Here is a 25846-nt window from a genome sequence, read left to right as displayed (position 1 = left end):
ACCATCTTCTTCCCCAAGGGCCCTAAGTAAGACACCATCGGCTGTGCCCGCCATGCTGGCTTAACTGCAGCAACCAGGGCATGGGGCCAAAACCCCGAACAGAGGCCAAATCGGAGACGGGCAGCCAGCTGGACGGGGGCGAGCCCCTGGGCCCCGGCTCTCTCCTCCTGCCACGGAGAGGGGCTGAAAATCAGGCCCCCGTCCCCAAGAGCACCGGAAGCCTGGCCGTGACGCTCACCGCCTTCCATGAGGGACCTCACCCGGTCTCCCCACAGACCCGCCCAGAAACTGTGCAGAAGTGGCCGGCTCAGCCTTTCTCCCACAAGCGCAGGGAAAGGGCTGGCCAGGCATCTTCACACAGGTTCAAAGCCGAGGAGGATGCTAGCAGCCAGGAGCTCCTCAGGCCAACACAGAGCAGGTGCCAAGCTGGCCCTGCTCTTCCGTGGCCAAGCGGAGGGCTCTGTGCCACGTCCTAGAGCAGAGATGTCCTGGGGTCTTTTCTGCAGCACTCAAGGACGTGCCCGAACCTTACAAAAGTTTAAAAACCGGATTTTTTTCTTAAAAAGCAAATTAGAACCCATTCACCTGTAGACAGAGCATCCACCACACGCCTCAGCCAGCAGCCCGGGCACCTGACGGGCACAGCTCTTCCACTCCAGGCTGCAGTTCACCTTCCGGCCTACTCAGCCTCGGCCAGGCCTCACCTCTCTCTTACTTTTCTAACAGGTGAGGGTGTTTGCTAACCGCCCTAGGAATCAGATGAACAGGAGGCTGACTGCCAAACTTACAGCCATTTGCAGCTAACTTACCTACTTCTCTCCTCAAGACTAAATGCTGATGAGCAAAACCCCCATAGGGCTCAAAAAAGACACCCCGAAAGCTGACGTGGGCAGCCCGTCTCCGTGGGTTCACTATTTTCCTTCACTATTGTCCTTTGGGCCTGCGTCACATGCCCCACAGCCACCGGGGCCTGGAATCCTGGCTGGCATCTGAGGGTGTGGAATCCCCAGGAGCGCCAGGAGTCAGGTGACCCAGGCAGAACAGTCTCGCGTGTTTGTGTCAGCGACTCCCCCACCCTTTGAGATCACCAGCGAGAACACGCTAAGACAGAGCCCAAAGGGCACCCAGACTCCTTTGTTCAGTCACACCAACATGGTCACTTTCTTTTCCTTTAAGGGGTGGGGAAAAAAAAGTAGGTTTACACTGAATCAGACTTTTCCAACTCATCCAATGCCAGAAGGTTTTGTTCGTTTTGATTCCTTTAGTTCCAGTGCAGGCACAGGCAAGGAATTTTGGAAGTTCTTGGGAATCCCAAGTGCCCCCAATGAAAGCAAGAGCTTCAACTAAAATAAACACAGACCACATGCCTCTGGCCAAGTAGATGACACTTGATGAAAATTCTGTGTGTAGGGCGCTAGTCTTGTGCCCTCCAAGGAGGTCACTCCAAGGTCAAAAGGATGGGGCCCCTGAGCAGTCTCCCTGGAAGGGGGCCCCTCGTGAGGGCCGCTGGAGAAGGCCGTTCCCTTCTCCTCTGGCTTCCTCACCAGCATCCAACCGGTGACCAACCAACCAACCGCTACCCCCTTCAGCCCTCGCCCTGCCCTGGTTCGCCCCTCTCTCCTGGGTCACTCTGTGGTCTCCCAGTGTCTGCTCCAACCCTGTCCGCAGTGCCACTCCCCAAGTGCAAGCACCAGCATGTGCTCCCCAGCTCCCAGCCCTCGGGCGATAAAGTCGGGACTCCTCCGTCTGGCACCCACTGCCGTCCTGACCTCGACCAGCTTAGCTGCCAGCCCAGCTGCGCGCCTCCCGCCCTCGAGCCTAGGCTATCCTCCACCACCCGAGGCAGTCTCCGGTGCCCCCGCGCACACTGCTCCCTGGTCTGGAACACCTCCTCCTCCCAATTCTGCGTCCGTCTAAACTCCTGCTCATTCTTCAAGCCTCAGGAAGCCGCCTCAGCCCTCCTCCCTTCGGCTTGGTTTAAATGACCCTCCCGTCACTCCCACAGGACTGTGGACTCACCAGAACCCTGTGGACCCACACCTCCGCTACACTTACTACACACGGCACATGGTAGGAAGCGGATAAAAACAACTGCAGTCTGAGTGTTCACGACACAAGCCGATGAGCTCCTCAAAGACGGATTTGGTTTACTCAAGTGCGAATTCTTCAGGGCCTGACACACATGGTAGGCGTTTACTAGACGTGAACTGGATTGCGCCTGGGGGACCATCAGCACGGCAGTGTTCCGTGGTCACCACAGAAACAGCGACACGTCCGAAGAGGCACAGAGGGCAAGGAAGGTGAGTTCTATCACATCCGCCAAGAGCAGAGGCAGCCCAGGCGCCTTGGTCACCTCCCTCACACAGCCCCTCGGTCACCAAGCTTCGTGATGTCCGGGAAGAGGGTCTGTGTCAAGGCCACCCAAGGCCAGCCACCTTGGTGGGTCCTCTGGGGAGAGCTCTCTAAAGAGCTCCCAACCACCTGTGCCAGCCTCTGAGGGCACCTGCCCAGAACCTAGCGAATAATAGCCTTCGCACCCCGGTACGAAAGGCTCTCCCGCAAAGCTGCCCAAAGTACAGCAGCAATCTCTCAGGCCAAGACTGTTCACCCCACAGGACGCCAGGCTGGGGCTGACAAGGGGTGACACTCAGAAGACAAGGGGAGTGGAGATCTACGCCTACCAAGGAGTGGACGGCCTTTCCCTCCATCATCCCAGTCAAGGACTCGTTTCAAAAGCTTTGATGGAGCTTAGATGAGCTCTTGCTCCTGGAGAAACTGCCACCGCGTTCAGGTGGCAGGGGGGTCCGGAGACAGCGGAATCAGACCCCAGTAGTCGGTGAAAGGTGGCCAGGCTGGGGGCAAGTGCCACAGCCGCGACCACGCAACCTGCACCAAGAGGACGTGGGCCACAGTTGTGAAAGGCAGCTCGCCAACTTGAAAGAAGGGGCAAGATGAAAGAAAGACATCAGCTGCGGAGAGTCTAAAAAGAATCTTAAAGTAAATGGACCTCCCACTCTCAGTCCAGATAGGTGTGCAGCCACTGAGGTTTCCAAAGAATCCATTCACAGAAGTTGGTGAGAGCAGAGCCAAGATTCCAGGGCCGCGTCATGACACTTGCATTTAAATCTTCTATGTTTAGGACCAAATTAAATCACTTTTGATAAACAGAGATTTTGTTTCCTAAAGCGAAAGCTTAAAAGATTTCACCCACCTTAACTCTTAAGAGACACACTGCAAACTGAATTGTAACATGTACTCTCAACCCTTCTTCCCCCCAAAATCACATCTGCGAACAGAGAATGTGGGTGAAGAAAGGCTCTACCTGGCCTTATCCAGCCAAGCCCAGCTCCGAGTTAAGTCCCCTCTGCTCTGTCCCTCGTCCTGTCACCCACTGGGGCCATGGGGACAGTTGCCCTGGTCCTTCCCCTTGAACTCCCAGCCCACCATCTGTCCTCCCAACAGCACGTGCCTGCCACGGGCTGCACACCAACATTCGCTGGGCTCTAAGTGTCCCCAGCCACGGTCTCACTTAGTGCCCCCAACCCACGGGCTGGGTGCTGTCGGCACAGCCATAGTTCAGAGGAGGGAAGCCAGGCGGGAGAGGCAGTCAACGGCCTAAGAGCAAATGGAGGGCAGACCTGGGATTCGAACGCAGGCACTGATGCCACAGCTGAACGCTGCCCCTGGCAGTAAACGACACAGACCTGGGTTTCACCTCCTCTCTGCCCAAAGTTCCCCCGTGGAAGTTCTCCTCTTGCTGGCACGTGGCCCGCCCTGGACCGCCTGGCAGAACTTCTGCCCACCCAGTCCAGCTCACGCCCCACCGGCAGCACCGCACCTGCGCCAGGGGCTTCTCAGACAGGCTCTCACCCAATCCTCCTGAAACCACTGGGAGGCAAGGCCAGCAAGATGAGAAACCTGAGGCCGCGAGGGTCACACAGCAAACTGGGTCCAGCAAGTGAGCAGTAGTGTGCCCGCTGCTTTCCCCCTGGGGAATCCCATTGTCTGACTGCTCCGGGGCCTTCGGGGGAGGGGGGCTCCCAGGACCACGCCACAGAGGGGGCCCCTGCATTCCACACCCCGTCTGGAGTCTCAGAACCACAGACACCCCCGGCCCCCTCTCCTCACCCAGAGCGCAGAGGCGGCTGGCTGCCGAGGACGGTGTCCTTCCACCTCCAAACACGCAGAGGCTGCTTGCAGGCGGCACACGGAACGTCCCTCCACTCCCAGGCCCCCGGCCAACGTGAAGGCCAGAGCAAGGGGAATTCCAGGCACGGCGGAGGCCTCTCCCAGCTGGGCTGTGTCCATCAGGGCACTTCAGCCAGAGGGCAGCCGGGAAGGAGGGTGGCCTCCTTGGGGTGAGCCACCTCCTCCCCCCAGGGCCCTGCTCCAACTGCCAGGACACAGAGGGGCCCCGGACAGACGCTGCTCCCCGGGTCCCCTCAGGCCCCCCAAGCAGGCTCTGCCACATGGCCACCCCAGCCCCTCCCAGAAGTGGCAGCGTGGTGCCCGGTCCATAATCGCCGGGGACCACCCCCTGCTCATGGCAGCAAGCGCACCTCCACTGCCCCAGGGCGGCCACTGGACCAAGAGGGAGCACACGGAGGCCCGCCACAAAGAGCTGAAACGCCACTGTCCCGCCCACCAGAGGCGAGGAATTTCTCTGAGCAGCAGCATTTTCAGCAAGAGACGGAGCGAGTTCCTCAGCCATGGGCTCGTGCTGAGGATTCAATGAACTAATGAAGTAAAGTGGCCAGCTCGGCGAGGGACACCCAGCAGGTGCCCAATCAGTGTCTGCTAAATGAATGCAGGAAGAACAATCCCCCTCCTCCCCACCTCATTAGGCCCAAACCCAACTCTGAGCGGAGGAGAAAGAGCCCTTATTTACCCACCACCACCAACGCGCGGAAGGGCAGATGGACAAACCTTTGCCAAGGCGACCAAAAAGGCCTTTTCATCAAGCTCCAGGTTTCAGCACTTCCTATCAGGACTCAGTTTCCCCGGCGGCAAGTTTCACGAGCCTACACGTTCAGTAACTGAAGGGATGCCTGCTGCACACGCATCAGGGGAGGAAGTGAAAAATGGGATGGACTGTCAAAGTCAACCAAGAGCTCGGAGGGCATGTTTCACTAGGCTAAAGAACTCTGGACAGTGACCATGTTGCCTGTGGGTCTGCTACAGGGTGCTGTCCTGCAAGCAAGAATGTGTCCCGGGACTTCCCTGGTGGCGCAGTGGTTAAGAGCCCGCCTGCCAAGGCAGGGAACACGGGTTCGAGCCCTGGTCCGGGAGGATCCCACAAGCCGCAGAGCAACTAGGCCTGTGCACCACAGCTACTGAGCCTGCGCTCTAGAGCCCACGAGCCACAACTACTGAAGCCCGCGTGCCTAGAGCCCGTGCTCCACAACTAGAGAGGCCACCGCAATGAGAAACCTGCACACCTCAATGAAGACTGGCCCCCGCTCGCCACAACTAGAGAAAAAGCCTGTGTGCAGCAACCAAGACCCAACGCAGCCAAAAATGAATAAATTAAAAAAAAAAAAAAAAAGAATGTGTCCCAAAGTCTCGCAGGAGAGAATGCAGCACTTGAGCAGGGCACCCAGGAGACGCAGGTTCTGGTCCCTCTGTGCACTGGCCCACGTGACCTTGGGAAAGTCACCGCATCTCTCGGCGTGGGATTTCCCTTCTGTAAGATTACATTTTGTAATCTTACATTCTGTAAGAGCAGGCCACAGTAGCTCCTGCTCTCCCAGCCCCTGGTCATCCTAAAATAATTCTATGAAACATAATCCCAAGTATGTAGGAGGACAGGTTCCCAGCAGTCAGGTACAGCCAGGTGGCTGACAGTATGGCACTCACTGCAAACCAAGGTGAAACGGACCAAAGGCTTACTGAGAATCACCAAGATACACCCTGAACCCAAACTGCATCTTCCCACCCCTGAGCCCCAGAGGGATACTATGTGCCAAACCTCCAGAAGGAACAAGAAGCTGAAAAGACCAGGATGGTGGGGGTGCACGGCCCGCATGAGAACTACCCTGAGACAAGAGACTGAATAAAACCTGCCCTCTTCGTTCCAGAAAGGAGGTGGCTCAGAGGGGCTGTACTGAATCCTGTGGGGGGAAGCGCACCCAACGCCTGGCCCGGCAGAAACAGGAACTACCTGGGTGATGTCTGCAGCAGGCACGTGGCCCAGGGATGGGTACCTTTCAGATTCTCCTTCACTGAGACATGGCAGCAGCGGAAAATTCCAATACGCTTATTCTACTCCTGAACAGGAAGGTCCCTAATCCCCGCTAAGGGAAGAGAGGTATACGTGGGGTCTATTCCAGTCCTCGTTCCTCAGTCTCAGATGCACAACCAAATCAACTCAGAAGCTTTAAAAGTACCAACGCTGAGTCCCACCCCTTCTCTCCAAGATTCTGATGTAACTGGTCCTGGATGCTGTCTGGGCACCCAGATTTTTTTTTTTTAAACTTCCCCAGGTGATTCTAGTATGCAGCCAAGGTTGAGGAACACTGCTATAAAGTCTAAAAACTCGGCGACAGGGGCTCCCAGCCCTCTCCCACAAACTCTTCAGGAGCAGAAAGGCCAGCAGACCCAGCCAGGCAGCCCTTGCTGGAGGTGTGGGTATCCTTACCCCGCCTCCACACACAAACCAGGATCGACCTGCACAGAGCCATCTGTCTGAGACAGAATGCAGGGCCTCTGCCCAGCCCTGGCTGGGGCATACCAAGTGCCCACACGCTGGAGGATGTACAGTTGTGTTCAGTTATTTGATGACTTTAGGCATGTAAACAAAATGTGATATTGTACAAACCTGGGGTGGCAAGGACCACAAAATGATTTACTATGAGACATCTTACAAATGCAAAAAAAAAAAAAAAAATGCTGGAAACCCTTTTAACAATCTCTTTGAATGGAAAATGGGATCTGCATAAATGTGATGCTTCTAGTGGGCTGTCAGATTTATTTCCCATTTCCCCCAGAAGCTCACTGGGAATAATCATATTATTTTCTTGTGAATCTGTCTTTTGTAAGGATGAAGCGGAACATTCCAGTCTTCCCAACCGAGGCACTGCCTTTGGTCCTATGGTAGATACAGAATCCAATTACTCCTTCAAAGAAAAGAAAAATGACTGTAGGAAATAGAGGGGCAAGGAAAAAAGGCAGTTAAAATTTCTAAGTTTCCCTGTGGTGTTAACAAGACTAAACAAAATTTATGCTTCGAGATAAAACAGAACCCAGTGCCTCTGTCTTATGAACACACCAACCGATAGCACGGTGTATGGAGAGCAAGCAGGCTCTGAAGCCAGACAGACCGGAATAGAGCTACCAGATGCTCGGCCTTCCAGCTGTGTGGCCCTGGGCCAGTTACTTGGCCTCTCTGAGCCTCAGTTTCTTCAGCCGTAACTGCAGGACTTCTTTGAGAATTAGAGACAGAGTATACAAAGCCCCTGGCCAAGGGTGAGCCTTCAACAACCAGTGGGCACTGCTATTATTCTTTGAATAATCCACACCCATTTCAGCTAAATCCCGCTGCACCCAACTTTTTACGGGCCTGGATCTTGGGAACCACATTATATCACTACAGGAGGAGAATCTGTTTCTTTGTTTCAAGGGAGAGCGAGAACAGCCAGGAGTTGGCCTGCTCCTGCATTCTGGGGTCAAATGGGCTGTTTACCGACATGATTTGCTTTCACCTCCTGAGAGGGGCCCAGTGGAAAAAGTCCCTCCAGGGACTACAGATACCTAAGGGGAGCTGTTGTTTCCGTGATATTCCTGCCCAGTCTGGCCAGGCTGCCCCCATCCCCCCTGCAAAAGGCAGCTTCCCATGCGGCCCCCGCAGCAGGAGAGGAGAATCGTAAAGAAGCAGGGTGCCTGTCACACTTCTCCGTAACCCCTGACGTGATGTGAAATTCTACAAGGTAGATCCTTTGAAATGCAAAATCTTCCCGAGTCCTTCAAATGTGTTTTTATTTTCTTGGGTTCCTAAGGCTGCTTTCAGACCCACCCATCAGCATTTCCCCCTCTCAATCAACCCACACTTAACAAAAAAAAGGAAGAAGAAGAAGATGAGGAAAAAGGAGGAGGAGGAGGAGGAGGAGGAGAAGGCAGCTGCAGCAAAGACGTCTCTGTTTTCTGAAAACGCTCAAGTATCTCCAGTCACTGCAAGGGGGGAAAAAAAAACTTGTCCTCTGCTCCAGCCTCCCTGTAACCCTCCTCCAAGACACCCTGAAGCCAAGTTTCCTCTGGAAGATTTCCTCCCATCCTAACCAGCACAGCACTAACTGCTGCTTCTCAGGATCTCAGAGAACTTTCTTAAGACAAGAATCCAGATGCCCCCTGACCAGAGTTCGGGAGGGTTAAGATCGGCACCACCAAAACCACAACCCGCAATTTTCGAAGCCCAAACCTTGATCCAAAACTGTGTGCACAGGAGGTTTGGATTAAACATCAAAGAAGAAGTTACCTTAAAACAAAGTTGTTTGGCAAAGAAAATTACTTCACCATAAGAAGAACCCTAGGGAATGGTAAATAGCTTTTGAATATAGACTTTTCAGTGGCAAGGTCATTAATCATGTTAATGTAAACTGCGCTAAAACAAAAATTGTCTAAGCAAGTCTCCGGGGCACATCAGCATATCTAAGCCTCTAGGTTTGTTTCCAGAGTTCACATCCCGGCCGCAGGCAATGAAACTGTTGTTAATGGGGTCAGCTATTATAGTGCAGTCCCCGACCTTGGGCCATAATAAAGGTGACTCAGTCCTGTAGAAAGAACCCTTCTAAAGTTAGGCAGGAAACAAACATAGAAATTAATCAGAGAAGGAGAGTCAATGATTTCAGAAAGTTTATCCATTGGGCAAGTTTAAACAGCAACTCTCCCTGGATGATCAGAGATTTCAGAAAAGAGTTGAGGGAAACCAGTCAACATTCCTTATGGCACCCAAGTCCCTCAGCCAGGCCCTGTTTTGTAGGGTGGAGGGCAGGACAGCAGCTGGACAAGGCGAGGAGAGTGGAGCCCAGCAGAGTTAAGCTGTGCTGAGCCCCACCAGACCCGGCCATGTGCTTCATGCTGGCAACAAACCGGTTCTTTCAAGAGAGGAAGAGTCTGACAAAAAGGACAGCTGCAGTGAGAAGCTGAGAGGCAAAAACTTCGACTAAGCTCTGGGTTTGGGATTCTCCCTCCCCTCAAGTCAAAGAAAAAAAAAAAAAAAATCACCTTGGGGTTTACAAGGGCTAGTTAATCTATTAAAGTGTCTCCCTTGCTGGATCAATTAAAGAGAGCCCCTCCACATCTGGTTTCCACCTAAAACCGAAACTTGTATTATCAGCATATTACATAACAAATTATGCCTGCAGGTTTCTTTTATTACACATCAGAGAGGTGTGTGTAGTGGTGGTAATGATGGGGGTTGTGCTGATCTGAGTATCTGCTTATTTCAGTCTTTTTTTTTTTTTAGGGCAAGAGCAAAGTTTTCCACGCAGTGTGCAATCCAAAAAAGTCACACTGACTGGGTGAAACATCAACTGAACAATCCAACAGTGTGTCTGGGGCTCAGTCTTGAGGGCCTACTGCATCAAGCAGTGGGTCAGAAGGGTGTGCTTTTTCAAAGAGCAATGCAAAGGTAAACCAAATTGCTCCGAGGCGTCCTCTGCTGCCAGCTCCCAGATTTTACACAAGGCTCCCTCCTCTCCAGCCTCCTGCAGGGGAGGAGAGCTGGCTGGCCTTTCCTGAGCTTCGATCATGGGTCAGGCGCCTGCTCCCTGAACCCACTTAAAGGACACCCAGCCCACTAGGCCCCTACAGAACCAGGGAGATGGAGAGGCCGGGCAATGGTGAAGGAATCAGCAGGGGAATAAAGGCTAAAAGGAGTGGTGGGAAAGAGCCTAAGAAATAACAACAGGGCTTCCTATAAAATGTCAGTTAAGTGTAGCCACCATGATTACAAGAAGGTATCTCAAAGCTCTTCTTCCTCAAAAAATTTTATGAACTTCCAAAATGCTACTACACGCAACATACCCTAAGTTCAAAGCAGAAGGGAGAAACTGACTAAAAATTATCATCAATCAAAACAGTGGAGTGCTCTATTTGTCCTGCCAGCCTTAGAACATTCAAGGCCACTTCTGTAGCAACTATACTGCTAGCTTTTATTTAAAACTTGTCTTCGATGTTAAAACGATTGCACAGCAATAATCACCTTCTCAGGGGGAAAAGAAGTCCTTGGGCAAAATTATTTGAACTGGTCTTAAAACCACCTTGTTCTCTGGAGGGGCATTTGGGAGAAAGAAACAGACCTGCCGCAGGCCTCTCCTTCATTTTCTGGCCTGGAACAGCACCCTGGGAGGCGATCAGCAGCCTCCTAGGTCTGTACCATGGCTGGCAGCATCCAGACCCTTGCCAAGTACAGACACAACGTCAAGGGCTACCAATCCTGAACTTAAGACCCAAACCTTCTCCCACTAACATGAGCCTATCAACTGGGACAAGAAGCTGTTTTCTGTTTATCTAGTTGTCCATAGCTAAGGAAAAAGGGGGGGAAAAAAAAAACCACACTACAGATCTGCAATTCAGTATCAAAACTGTAACTGAGACAAGTTACTGTTAAGTGGATAAATTAAAATGAAACCAAAACCTGGCGAAGTCACGAACAGTGAGTTTCACCCAGTCTACTAACTCCATTCCTTTCCAAGTCCTCAAACCTGATGGCATATTTTAACCCAGAGTCCAGGATCTGGAGCAAGGAGGGATCCCCTTCCAGCCGGTGGGAACTGCTGGGAACACATATGCTAGTATGTCATTTGGAAGTCTGCTAATATGTTGTAAGCAGCACAAGACGCTTGCCTGGCTTCCCAGGCCAATAAACAATGCCATTCCAACTCCTGCAGCAGTCAATAGAAAACAGTCCCTTGTCTACACCACGCAACAATTCAACAAACATTTGTTCCTGTTGAACAACCGTCAGCCTGGCTCCGTCTGCACCCGCTCCGGCAAGACGAGCGTGGCGGAGGCGGCATCGGCACAAATGCCCTGCCCAAGTCCGGGGCCCGGAATGCAGCCCACCGCGGGGGCCACTTGCCCAACACCACCGAGTCCGGATGCTGTAACGAATGGAAGACTCGGAGTGTGGCCTATAGGAGGCAGAATCCCATTCATCAAATGCCGCAAAGAGCTGTTCTTTGTTCACCATCGTACGAAGTACAGTACGTGTTAATGAACCAGGGCGGTCAGATGGAGGCAGCCTGGCTTCAGGGGGCGTCCGGGGGCGAGGGACGCGAGCAAACCGGCTCTCGAGACTCGCTGGTGCTCCGCCGCCTTGTCCCGAGCCACGAGCATTGTTCCCCAAGTCTGCGGGCGGGGGTAGGGAACCGGGGGGTGCCGGAGGATACATTTGGGGCAATGCAAACCGAGGGCCCTCCCCGGGACTCTGGGCGTCCTCCCCTTCTTCGTCCCCGCCCCACCAAGAGAAAGCCCGAGCGGCGAAGACGACTCCCACGGGCTTGGAAATCAAGGACTGGCAAAAATGTGACTCGACCCGTGTGCCCGTGCCGGACGGCCCTTCTCGCCATGTGCAAAAGCCACGCCGGCACGGCCCCCCTGCCCCCTTTCCGCAAGTCCTCGCCGCGGCGACCCCGGGGGCTTCCCCTGCCCGGGACAGAACGCCCTCTCACCCCCTACGTGACCTCCCCGGCCGGTCCAGCCGCCGGGGAGCCCGCCGCTGCGTGCCCGCATCCCGGGGTGGCGGACGCAAACTTCCGCGAACAAAAGAGTTGTCTGCAAACGATGCGGGAACTCCGGGGTGAGCGGGGACGCCCGGGTCCCGGGGCTCGGCGCCTTCGCCGCTGCCGCAGCCAGGGCTCAAGTTGAGACGTGGAGAGGAGGACACCCCCGGGCGCAGCAGTCCCCGCGCCCGCCCCGGGAAGCGCAGACTTTTCCGCAGGGGCCGGGCTGGCTCGTTCCCCTGGCTGCGCTCTGACAAGTCTCACGCATGCACCAGCGGCGACACTCAGCGCCCCGAGAAACCACCCGACCCAACGCGAAACAAGGCGGACAAAAAGGAAATCAGCAACATAAAAATAAAAATAAAAAAGGTCAAGACCAGCACACACGCGAGCCGGGCTCCCTACAGCCGGCGGCTGGGGCGCACACGGCAGGGACCTCCGCTCGGGACCAGCCCCCCGGTCGCCAACGCCGCCGCCCAGCCCGGGGTCGCTTACTGTGCGCGGCGGGACGCTCCGAGAGCGGACCCCGCGCCGTTGCCGCCGGCGCTCGCCAAGTCGTCCAGGCTGCCCGCGGCTGGTCCGCCGCGCGCACGCTCTCCTGCCGGCGCCGAGCGCTTTGTACCGAGCGGCTCCCAGGGAGGAGGAAATCGACTTGTCACTTCCTGAACTGTTTGCAACTCGTCCCTTTAACCGGCCCCGGCCAGGCCGCCCGCGCCCGCCGCCGCCGCGGGGCAGCCCGACCGCGGCTGCGTGTCGCTGGGTCCGGCGCTCTGCGGGCGGCGTCGCGGGCCCGGGCGCTCAGCGCGGCGGCGGCGGCGGCGGCGTGCAGGAGCCGGGCAGCGTGCGGCGGCGGGCGAGTGTGCAGTGCGCGCAGCCGCCGGTGGGCGGGGAGTGGGGGGGTCGCGGCGCGCCGCCGGCAGGGCTAAAGGGCGTCCTGCGAGCCGAGCCGCGCGCCGCTCGCCGAGCTCGCGCCCGCAAGGCCCCGGAACGCGGGAAGTGGCCCCGGCCCCCGGCCGCGCCGCCGCCACCACCACGGCTGCCCGGGCCCCGAGCCAGAGACCCCGGGGCCGTCTCCCCCCGCCCCCCGCACGAGCCGGGATGAAAACCCCGGGCCGCGTGGACTTAAGACGTCCAGCTTCCGGGTTGTTGGGTTTTTGAGGTTTTAAGGAAACGATTTCAGGGGCGTGCTGGGCGGTAGGGGAGGGGGACCGTGTTAGTGTTGTCACACTTTCGGAAGATAAATCGCTACTTTCCTAACTCGGGGTGCTGATCGAAATAAAGGAATGTGTACTTCAGAAGCCACATCCAAAATACATGCAACTGGTGAAGGAAGGATTTGTGGTTGCTAAGCAGAAGCAGAGCATGTTTAGTTCTGTAACTTAGGATGTTGACTTAAGTTCAGGAATGTAGCCCTGATAGAATAAGCAGAGTATTTTCATTGTGCTGCTCACCTGGGGGAGGGGGATTGTTTTCCTTGTGAAGTGAAGCCCTAGATTTCCCATTACTCCTTCCTACTGGTTTATGTTATTTTATTAACCTTTTATCCAAAAAGAGATTTTTTAAAGAGAAGGTTTTTGAAAAGAACTCCCTATGCCTGTTTTGTGTTCTCCTTTGCCAAAAAAACAAAACACCTCATTACTTTACATGGATTGTGTCTGCACCATCTGAATGGTTCTATTCATAAATCAGGAAACTTTTTCTGCTGCTTCTAGGAACATTTAATTGGTTTTAATCCAATGTTTCAATCCCAGCATCAAACATAAATGAACAATTAACTTCTTGAGCTTGTGTACACTTGGGAAACTATTATATTTCATGGCTATTGCTAAAATATTTCAGTTTCTCATCACACTGGACCCATTCTTTTTCAGAAAACCACGAGCTCACGTCTCCTTTCACACTAACTACAGCTAACTCTAGTGGTCTCTACTGTAGGATGGATAACAACCAGGAGAGGATGTGAGTATGCACTCAAGTAGGCGATGTGGGGTGTAATCACTTCGTCCTAAGAAAGCCAAGATGAGATAATATGCAGAACACTAAGGTACGGATATCCTTATCCATAAACACTGCTTTAAAAAAATTTATCAAGGGCCAATTCTGAAAGGAGCAAGAACCAAGTCTTCCTAGATTGAACAAAGAAAGGCATAAGGGATAATTTGAGAATGCTGCTACACTGGCCTAATGCCATCTTATCACAGCGTCACCTCAGCCTTCGAGAGCTTTAAGGATATAGTTTAATTTACTTTTTATTAGGAGGCCTAGAGTGACTCCTGCTGGTAAGCATTCAGTTTATTCCTGCAATTACTAGTTCATCGGGTCAACATAAAAAACAAAATTCAGGGGTCCCAAGCCTGGAAACAATTATTGCAACCATTATTCTTGTTGCTTTCAGGATGATTTTAGTCTCACAAAACTCCAAGGACTGTGGTTATGGCAAGCTCCTTTGCTGTACCGCCTCCTTTCTAACCTAAAGCAGCCTGTTTTTCTGGTTCTGAGGCTTTCTTAAAAGTGTAGAGAACTAAACTATCTGCTTCAAGAGTTCTGCTACTAACCAGTGAATAGCTATTTCTCATATACTTAATTTGAATGTCCAAAGACTAAAAATATACATTAAGGCCTGTGCCACTAACCTTCCATACTATGGGCCTTCCCACATCATGTAATAAAGTCCTATAGATATAACACACACCACTTTTTACAGCTATACTACATAGTTCTTTATTATAAAAAATCCTACCCAAAAGTTTGTATATTAGAGTTGCTCAATTCAAAAGAGTAAATATAAACTCAGTCAAACCCTGGACTTAAAACAATGTAAACTGCAGTCAGAGGAAGGGGGGGGCTAAGCTGTCTACCTTTGTTCAGTCCTCAAAGGTCAAAACCAAATCAAAACCAGATTTAGAGCACAACAAGACACCAATATGCAAATTCATAGGCCAATTTAGGAATAAATATATAAATAATCCAAAAATGATCACCTGTAACTTTTCCATTATCATCAACCAACACTAACCTGGTTAAGCCATAGAACAGCCTAGGGATTACATACAGTCTCACTCCAAGACCAATATATGGAACCTAGCGAGAAAGCACAGCAATACTGGCTCTTCTGGCTCCTGGCTCCCCGCAAAGCAGAACTTCCAAAAGAAGGAATGCCTGTGTGTATGGTATGTGTGATATGTCCACTCAACACTGCCTAGGAGATACAAACTGAGTAGCATTCTATACTAGGTGGTTCCCCCATTCCAAGTTTAAAGCTCTTAAGCAACAGGAGACAATAAGAGTATATTTTATTAAGAAAGGGTGTAACCAACTATAACTTGTATCAGCAAGCTAATAAAAGTATTCACCTAAGCACATTTGTGCAGAGGAGGGTAAAGATTGGGTTTTGACATGCACTAAGAAATGTCCTTGGTAGTTAGTGGGTGTTTTATTTTTGTGCCTTCAGAACCAGATAAATATGATGTTCAAACAACAAGGGGCTGAGCTTTGAAGTTTGAGGAAGTACCAGTCAGTATTGCTCAGTTTCTCCCATCAAATGTATCTGTACCTATGATTGTAAAAAGAGCTCACCACTAAAAAATGATAAACTGGCTTGTCTCTGAGAATAACATTCTTTTTAGACTAACAATGTGAGTGAAACAGACATTGAACGTGTTATATATACATTGGACCCAACAGCAGTATGCAGATGCATGTGCATTAACCCCTTTATTCAGCTTCCAAAAGCCACTGCCTCTTTGTCACAACTGCTGTATTAAAAGCCAGTCATTCACATTTCACACTGTCCTTTCTACATTTGAAAAGATCTTTTTTAAAGGAGAACCTTTAAAATTGCTTATAATAGATAATGGGAAGATAGACATCACCAAGTCCACCTGAAACATTTTCAAAGGGATTGGCTACTGAAAACAAGTTAGCGAAATACACTTCTTTTAAAACTATGGAAACTTTTTGGTTATTGATGGAAGCCAAAAATCTGAACCTACTATGGGGGCAATTTTCTTATGCAGCTTATTCAGAAAAATAAGTTCTATAATTGTTCCCACACCTATGGTCCAGCTACAACTAACAGCCCTACCTACATAAGCATGTTATGACACACTAATCCTTCTGTTCTTTCCTTTCTATTCTTTTTGTCTTTTGTTCTGAAACCTTTCCACTAATGAAAATGAGTTACAGCCCTGGCTGGAATCTCATATAGATATAGATATATAGATATAGATCTATAAATCTATCTCCTATATCTATAGATACACACCTTTTTTAAGAGGTACTTTGGTTCTTGAAGACAGTTATTTTTTGATTCAAGAGATAAATAAAATGAATTTATTTTCATTGAAAAATAAGCACAGCAGTGAATTTAATGATACCAATCTAACTCCTTTGATACAAAATGAGAGTTGAAAGCAGCTTGAAGGGGAATGCCTATTGAAATCAGCGCATGTGAATCTGCACAGCTTTGTAACCGAACGTCTAGCACCATTGAGGTAAGAAGCATGCCAGCTGGGACGGCATTGTGCACCACAAAGTGTGGGTTGTAAGCCTAAGTCCTGAGCACAAACCCTGGTTTCCAAGTTGGCAGGTGCTGAAAACACAGCAAATGTCACGCTTGCAACTCACTGGATGGAAGAGCTCTGAGTAAAGTAAGCTAAAAAGAACAGAGCAACAGTTAAAACTTATTTCAATTTGATATTATTTTTTCTTTGCAAAGTTAATAGTAGCTATTAGTGTTATGTGCTAAAAGAAAACTCAAGCATGAAAAACGAGACACGGAAAAGTTTATGCATGGGAAATAAGCAAAAATAAATATAACAAAGTAAATCTATATTCAAAGTTACTGACATATGTAAAACTTCCCAAACCTATTTTTACTATTTTAATACTAAGATTCAAAAGCATAATCAATTCCTGGCCTTTCCCTGATCTATTTATGATCTTAGCTGATCTAACTAGTATCTAACTAGTATCACTACAGCATGGTTAGTCACCTATAACCTAGTTTGCCTCAGTTACTCCACCAAAAACACAGCTAAAAACAAGTTACAGCATTTTCATACTGCTGTACATTGAATTTAATATAGAAAATATTTCAACAGCACACTCAGACTAAATGTTTATGTTATCATCTTCAAACGATTTTTTTTTCTCATATATTCTTTTTTTTTTGGCTGCGTTGTGTCTTTGTTGCTGCATGCGGGCTTTCTCTAGTTGCGGCGAGCGGGAGCTACTCTTCATTGCGGTGCGCAGGCTTCTCATTGCGGTGGCTTCTCTTGTTGCGGAGCACGGGCTCTAGGCGCGCGGGCTTCAGTAGTTGTGGCATGTGGGCTCAGTAGTTGTGGCTCGCGGGCTCTAGAACGCAGGCTCAGTAGTTGTGGCACCCGGGCTTAGTTGCTCCACAGCATGTGGGATCTTCCCAGACCAGGGATCAAACCCATGTCCCCTGCACTAGCAGGCGGATTCTTAACCACTGCACCACCAGGGAAGTCCCTTCTCATATATTCTTTAGTGGAATTCAGATTTAGTATTTGAGATATTAACCCCAAAATTTAACTTAATTTTTCTATCAACTATCTGCCATATAAGTCACTGCCTCAAGAAAAATCTATTTTGAACTCATCCCTAGTGATATGCTCAAAGCTACTGCTATCCTGCCTATTACCCAGAAAAATGAAAATGAGTGAATTTCATTTTCATTAGTTAAGAGGAAACTGAAAGATACAGCTTGTGATTTCATAGAGTTTAAATACCCAATCTGAAGACTGAATCCTTTGGATTTAAAATATCAAGAAAAAAAATTAGTCTCTGGCTCCAATGGTAGAACATCCCTGGGAGCAGTATGAAAAGAACATTTGCCCCACATATTACATTAGCGTGTGAATTTCTTCACTCTTCTATAATAACCAAAAGCAAAGATATTCTGTTTTATCATACCCATTACTGTTTGTAAGAGGGACCAGCCTTGCCTATTTTGTCCTAGCATAACCTGCAGCTGACCTGAAACAAAAGAATTGATATGAATGAGAAGCTAGCATGCTATTTTAAATACTACTTTACATCTTTTAATTTTCACATAGAAACAAAACAAGAAACACTTTGATCAAAACCAAGTTATTCAGGGACTTTCCTGGTGGTCCAGTGGTTAAGAATCCACCTTCCAATGCAGGGCATGTGGGTTCGATCCCTGGTCGGGGAACTGAGACCCCATATGCCATGGGGCCGCGGGGCAACTAAGCCCGCGTGCCGCAAGTAGACAGCCCATGCACTGCAACTACTGAGCCCGCGCGCTCTGGAGCCCGCACGCCACAACTAGAGAGAAGCCCGCGCACCGCAACGAAGATCCCGCCTGCCTCAGTGAAGATCCCATGTGCTGCAACTAAGACCTGACACAGCCAAATAAATAATTTTTTTAAAAAAACAAGTTATTCAACCCTTGTAATGTTAAACTACCTAATTAAAGGTAGCGAAGCTTTGGGCTTCCCTGGTGGCACAGTGGTTAAGAATCCGCCTGCCAATGCAGGGGACGTGGGTTTGATCCCTGGTCCAGGAAGATCCCACATGCCGTGAAGAAACTAAGCCTCTGCGCCACAACTACTGAGCCTGAGCTCTAGAGCCCGCGAGCCACAACTACTGAGCCCACGTGCCACAACTACTGAAGCCTGCACGCCTAGAGCCCGTGCTCTGCAACGAGAGAAGCCACCGCAATGAGAAGCCTGCACACCGCAACGAAGAGTACCCCCTGCTCACCGCAACTAGAGAAAGCCCGCGCACAGCAACAAAGACCCAATGCAGCCAAAAATAAATAAATAAATATTTATTTAAAAAAATAATAAAGTAGCGAAGCTTTATGTTCTATCCTGATGACGTACATCATATCACATTGACCTCATCTCTGTAGAACTTTTTTTAAATGGTTCAAAGACTTAAACTCTTTGAGGTTAACTAGAGAAAGTGACACTGTTCTGGCCAGCATTTCTGTAGTAATAGTAAGCACTCTAAGCATTGAGATATTCATTTAACCACCAATAAAAAGGTTAAATAAATAAACAAATCTGAAAACCAAGTGTTTTCTACACTAGCATAAACAACTGATTCACTGTACTTTACATACCATACTGTCAGTTCCAACATAAACCAAGGTCAAATCAGATAAACTACTTAAAGGATTGCCCAACATCAAACTTTAAAATGCCACTGTGAATGGTACTGTTAACTCAACTTACAGCAAGGAAAACAAACATGACTCACTGATCAAAGAAATCAAATCTAGATGATGCAAGGTGGAAATCAATGATAAAAATCTTAGCCCACAGCTTCCTAAATGCATAGTAAAAAACCCAAACCCAACTCAACAACTCAGTAAACCTGAGGCATGGTCATTTGGGGGATCTGTTCTCAGGTCCCTTGTTAGTTGTCACTGGAAACAATGCCTTGGTGTTCAGACCTAAGAAGGAAGGTGCACCCTGTCCTTGACCATTTGTTTTCAATTCAAATGCATCCACATTAACATTTTCCCCATCATACCTATGTTTATTACTAAATAACTACCTCTAAAACAGATAATGATCTTAAACCTGAGGGGTATTCTTAGAGTCTGCTGAAACACATCATAAAGGACATTTCCTGAAAATCCAGAATTAGGATATCTAGCCTTCATTCCTTCACTAAATAAAAAGATGCTTTCAGCATCAGCCCTATCTAGAGACTAAAGAAACAGCAGCTATACAGTATGATTTCTTAAGACATTCTGAAAGGTCCACCTATTCCAAACCTTCCCTCTTACTTATCTACCACTCATTCGCCTCTCTTCACTCATCTAATCGCTCCTGGAATACAAATGCCTTACAATGGGACTGAATACATTAAACTCAGTGGCACTGAGGGTTAAAATCCTGAACAATTCAATATATTGGCTCCGATGGGAAGGTTTCCTTGGAGAAAAGAATATTTATTTGGCACTGGTGTGTGCTAAGAATCATGCTAAGATGATTTACATTTATTTTTCTCATTTAATATTCACAACCCTATTATGTAGAGTCTACACAACTGCTTATCTCTCCACTATATCAAACTGCTTCAAAGAAATGTACTAAAGGGAAACCAACTTGAAATAAGTATCTACTATACATTAGGCACTTTGCCAGAACGTTTAAAATATTGATACTTCAATTTCATTGAGGGGGTAAGCAGTTTTAGGACAGATTGACAGTAGCCCAAAGAGGTAGAAGGCATAAGAAGGAAAGACCCATGTACTACACTCTGTATAGCATGAGAAGGTAGAAATCTCAAAGCCATGGGCCTTTCAAGCGGTAAATAAGGTCATCGGTGAGTGCGTAGTGGTGTCTGTGTCTGGGGTAGGGAAGAATCAAATTAGGGAGATTCTTCAGGTTATCATAATTTTATATAAAATTAAGGTGGGACTAAAAAATTAGATGTAAATTTCTGAGTTTCTCAGATAAAACAGCTCTGTGGTCAAATGAATACAAACTGAATTATCAAACATATATCGGAGGCAATCAATACTCAAACCTAAAGTTTACCAATGAATGCACAATGACATTTTTAGACTGAAAAACAATCATGTGATTGTGTCTAATGTTTTATTATATGTACACACATTTTTTCATATACATGAATAGATAGTTTGGTTTAAAAGAATCAGAAAGTGACCTAACAATTGATATTTAACTAATGGAGTATTTAAACACCCCATGTATAGTGGAAATCTATTTTGTGAGCTTTCTCTAAACCTCAGATCAATTTCAGCAGTTATTATGGACTGAATGTGCCCCTTAGAAATTTATGTTGAAGCCCTAGCACCCAAAGAAATAGTATTTAGAGATAGGGCCTTTGGGAAGTAATTAGGATTAGATGAAGTCATGAGGGTGGGGCCCTCATGATGGGATTAGTGCCCTTATAAGAGACACTCAAGAGCCTTACAAGAGATAACAGGGAGTTTGCTGACTCTCTCCCCACAAGCATGCACAAAGAGAACATGTGAACATATAGGGAGATGGCATCCATCTGCCTACAAGCCAAGAGAAGAGACCTCAGAATGAAACCTACCTCGTCAGCACCTTGAACTTGGAATTCCCAGTCTTCAGACTATGAAAAATAAATTTCTGTTTGAGCCACCGAGCCAATGGCAGCCCAAGCTGACTAATACGGGGGTAGAAAAGAACTTTAAATATCACCTACTCAACACCCTTGTTTCACAGAGAGAAAAACTGAAGCCCAGAAAAGGAAAGTGACTTGCCTAGGTTCCAATCATTTTTTTTCTCCAAAATTTAATATTTAAAAAAAAATCACTTCTCTCTGATATTTATTCTATTAACAGATTTTAAAGACAAATTATCTGGTACTATAAAATGAAAAAAACCAAAATAAATTTCAAGTTCAGAAAATAATCTGATACTGCACTTGTTGCAAATTAAGTCATTAATCAACTGGACTTAACAAAATGATCTCTCAATTCTGGCTATGTAATGTCTTTATCATATAAAGATTCCACGAGGAAACCTTAGCTCACTAAAATGAACAAACTTTTGGAAAGGTGAGGCTTATTTCACAGTGAGGTTCAGTATATGGAATATATTATGGAGTATATTCCAGAGGGAATAAATAGCTCTGACTTGCTTATGACTGATTCTCAAAAATCAACAAATATTATTCTCATTCAAGATATAGCATAAAAGCGGTTTCACTGAATCACAAAGGTTCTATTTATAAATCACACAACGTGTAGTTTTCACTCACAATTTCAGGCCTTTCTTCCAAAACTTGCAAACAGCTCTTTAATTCAGCCCAGTATGTTTTATTAAATACCACATTATGATTTTCCCCATTCAGACTCCAACTAGACTTCTTGTTAAGGACATGGAAGGAAAACCTAATTAGTGCTGCTCCAGTGCATCTAAATTTATTTCACCACGAAAATCAACAGAGTAGGGGCTAGATGCTGTCACAGAAAGGCAGACGGATATGGAATGTAAACTGCTCTTTCCTCTACTCTTCCCCTCTCCCACCCCACCCCTCCAAGTTCCATGGCTGGAAATCATCCTAACATTTTTTTAGCCAGGATGTACTAAAATTAGATGGGAACAAAGGACTGACATTTTCATATTAGAGGAGGGGTTAGGAGAAAAATGCGAACTGGCAGCACCCACTCTCTTCTGCATTTAGCCTCTTCATCCTGACTACTCCCTCATCTTTGAAGCAGCAAGGAAGGCAATAGCAAGGGAACTACAACTATTCCAATAGCACTTCTATTCTGCTGTGATCACATAATGATAAACTGCTTCATCTGTAACTATGTTAATGAAGAGTGATAAATACACTTCATGGTCCCCTTATTCAGAGTATTTCATTATTTCTTTCTAAGCTCCTCAGATAATATCCAGAATATGCTAATTGCTGGCTCATGTGTAAATTTTTAGGTATTTGGGAAAACAAGTACGTTAGATTTGCTTTTCTTAAAAAGCTTCTGGATAGCATGCACAATAAAGCTCACTCACTCACACACTTACCATTTCCTGATGCAGTAATAACAATACATATTTAAAAATATAATATAGAAGAATTTATCATTTCTTCAGGAAGGGTCACTTAAAAATGAAAAAAGTAGATTTGGTTTTTTATATCTTCCTCCAATAAACTAGGCAAGTAATTTGCAAATACTTTAAGGCACAATTGATCTCTTGGTTGTAAGTCTTTCTTACAATGGTATCAGCATGACAAAAGTGCATTCTGCCAGCCTCTACATCCCAGTTTTTGAAGTTCTACTCCATAAAAGCAGGATACTGATACATTCATGTCTTGAGAATTATTCCTATCTTTTTAATTTGGTTTCCCTGGGCCTAAACCACAGGTCCGTACAGTGACAGCTCAAAATGCTGAGCTGTTAGAGAAGCTCTTTTAATGATTAGTCTAATGCACTGTGTTGTAAAGATTTTTAAAACTCAGTAAGTACCGACTCAAGCTCTCTTTTTTCTTCTGGTTACTGGAGCCCATCTTGACATCTAAGCTGGAAATGAATGATCTTTCAACAACACTCCAGGGATTTTGCTAAGGTCATATTCAATCATTCATTAGGCTTCTTACCCCTTCCTTTTCAGAGTTCCATTGTAGAGCTGGTTTTATTCAGCATTTATGTAGCCCGTGGGCTTGGGTATTTGTCTGCTTAATGTTGAGTTTCATTTCTATGCCACTAACATAGGAATCCATCAATTGACCAAAGAATTTCAAACTATTCTTTTACTTTTCTAACAAATTGCATGGTATGTATGAAGAATAAATTAGCATTAATTTTCTTCCATTAACTGTTAATAAAACATGCTCATGTGCTCCCCCTTCTTTAAGGACATCTCTGTTTTCTGCCTAGCTAAGAGAAATGACAGGGTTTCCTAATTTTTCTCCCACTATGCAATTGTCCTTCAACCTACCACGCTCCTCATCTCCCACAGTCAAACTCTAGGTCATAGGCAGCCTCCTTCCAGTGAAGTGTACTAGACAAGACTCCTTTCAGACCCCATCAACACCCCCCCCCCCTCCGCCCGACACACACACACACAATGAACTAAAGAGGTTACTACAGCGAACACAAGACATTTGGTCTCTTGCTCTCAAAGCAGGAGGCTGTCTCTGGAGCACATACATTCTAGCTCACAGTGCAAAAAATAGGAAATCAAACCCAGGTCTCCTCACAGTGGTAGAATGCTGATCTGGAAAGCAACTAATTTTTCACATTTACATATATTTTCATTGTAGGCTACCAGACACACACACACACACACACACACACAAATATATAAAATAAAATTATTTAAGAGAACATAAATCAAAGTCTATTCACATAGGCAGGGATACTCTATTTCTTTGCATATTAATTTAAGAAAAATTATTTCAAAGCCATATAAAACTTAATTACTCATATAGGTTCTTTAAGGTTTCTATTATACTCTGGATGAACGTGAATGAAGGTCAACATATAGTAATGCATTACAGTATCATGGAAATTTAAAAATAAATAATAAGTGAACTGAAACACATTATTCATACCAAAAATAAAAATCTTTCATATATGTTTACCTCCCTTCCTCCCCCAAAATAGCCAGAAAATTGCACACATAATCACAGATGAAGAAAGGCAAACTCGTTGCTACTACAAAGGGAAAAAATCATTCAAGGACAGTTTGTACTTATTGTAAAATGGCTTTAGTCAAGCTGCCAAGAGTAGTGTCAGGTTTGATTCTCAAATACATAAATGCCAGTCCCAAAAAGCAACTCGAACTTGTGCACCTGGCTTGAAACAAAATGTTCTGAAAACTTTCTATTTGTTAATTGGTGTAACGCACCCATTCAGGCCTCCAATCCCTTTGGACTTGCACACACACTTCCTATACACACAGAAGTGGCCTGTTATGCAGCAATAACATCATCATGAAAAGCAACAATTCTGTGCAGGCTCCACAGAGAAGTCTCGTTTGCATTTCAAACAAGTTTCCTCAAAATAAGGGTGTCTTTTGATGTAATAAAATTAAATTCCAACTTCTTATCCAAATAAAACAGCATTCACTACATAACTTACTGCTCCCTTTTATAACTGCATAATTTCTTTCACAGTTACCCACATATTCATATGACCTAACAAAACTAAGTTTAATAATAATGTATTTATGACTTGTTTCAGTAACTTGGGGACATTAACTGGCCTGGTTTTTAAAGTGTGGTATTACTTGAAATTACTAATAATTTATTGTTAGCATTTTTGGACCTTCCATTTGTTCTGATTTCAATCTCTGAGAGGCTGATTTCCAGCAGGATTAAACTGATAAGAAGAGATGACAACTCCCTTTTCCTAACCGTATCAACAGCTCCATGATTCCCCCCCAAATGTCCTACATTTTTGCAAGTGGAACACACATACCCCCCACAATAGTGACTCAAGGAGCTTTTCAACAAAGGCCCCCTCCAAGCTATCAGTGAATCCAACCCAATGTCTCAATCTGGTTGCACAGAAGGCCTATTTTGTTCCATCGATGCTTTAAAATAGCATATACGTAACAACTCAGAAGTCTAAAAAAGTACTTATATACTATTACATATTTAAAATCAAGAAATATTAATGTGAAAAACAACAAAGACAAGATCTCAATAAATTATAAAACACTGATTCTATGGTTTAAGATCCCATGTCTAGTTTATAAAATCAACACAATTTTACACGTTTAAATCACAGATATTTTAAAGTAATTTCTCACTTTTTACATGTTAAAAATTAAAGCTTTTCCAAAAATGTTATTTGTGTTGAAAGTTTATGTAAATGTCTTCAGTTATCTTGTGCAAGGCAGACGGTAATCTTAATGGTTGATTAATGTTGATCTAAATCAAACCACCCTTCTCCTCCCCGTCCCCCAAGCCCTCCCCGTAACAAAAATGAAAAGAAAAAGGGTGTAATGCTAGACTCGCTCAGTACTGGAATAACATTTGCCAAACAAACAAAAATTCTGTTTGTTTTGTAACCCAACAAGCCCCCAAAGCTGAAAATCATAAAAATTATTATCACTTTTTAAAAACTCATATTGTGACTCCAATATTAAACTATTAGCCCCAATACAAAATGGCACTAAGGATTAATAAAACTTATCTCTTCAAAAACGTTCATAAATAAACTGTTCCTCTTGCTAATCAGCCCCTAACTAGAACATATTTGTCCCTGTATCCCTGAGGGTGTATATATATAAAACTTACACCACCTCTCACAGAGGAATGACACAGCTCAGTTCTTGATGACACAAGTCTTTTAAGACAAATAGGGAAATGGTGAAAAGTAATGAAGGATGACTCACTATCCTCACAGTCCACTGATCAACAGTCACTAACAGGGAGCTGCAGATCTCCTAAAAATAACTGCCCAACTTCTCTAACAGAATTTTCGACGTACGAGTCCTAGTTCCCCAACTGAACTGTAAATGCCGTAAAGGCAGAGACTTAGACCTGGGAGGCGAATACGCTAGGGGAAGAGAACAGGTTTTAGAGTCAGACCCAGAGAAGAATCCTGGCTCTATCTTGTACTAGCTATCTGATATGTAGAAACAGGAATAAGTAATACATGCCTCGAGAAG

At 46.7% G+C, this 25846-nt stretch overlaps 1 protein-coding gene across 4 annotated transcripts in view; it reads right to left on the bottom strand.

The window, feature by feature from the left end:
* The window catches only part of FAM53B (family with sequence similarity 53 member B), a 128173-nt gene that overhangs the window by 101632 nt on the left and 695 nt on the right, over window positions 1-25846 (bottom strand). For 2 of the 4 annotated variants that reach the window (XM_059899517.1, XM_059899521.1), the window contains exon 1: window positions 12216-12475. The exons of 1 other annotated variant lie outside the window; for it this stretch is intronic. The gene's annotated coding sequence lies outside the window, so the exon portion shown is untranslated. Of the gene's footprint in view, window positions 1-4128; window positions 4159-12215; window positions 12476-25846 lie in introns of those variants that run through there. One more of the 4 variants, XM_059899520.1, reaches the window with a different exon arrangement.

This window comes from Balaenoptera ricei, chromosome 16 (assembly GCF_028023285.1).
Source record: "Balaenoptera ricei isolate mBalRic1 chromosome 16, mBalRic1.hap2, whole genome shotgun sequence".
NCBI classification, from domain to species: domain Eukaryota; kingdom Metazoa; phylum Chordata; class Mammalia; order Artiodactyla; family Balaenopteridae; genus Balaenoptera; species Balaenoptera ricei.
The sequence above is the reverse complement of the archived record's forward strand: the minus strand, read 5'-3'. Positions and strand labels throughout refer to the sequence as shown.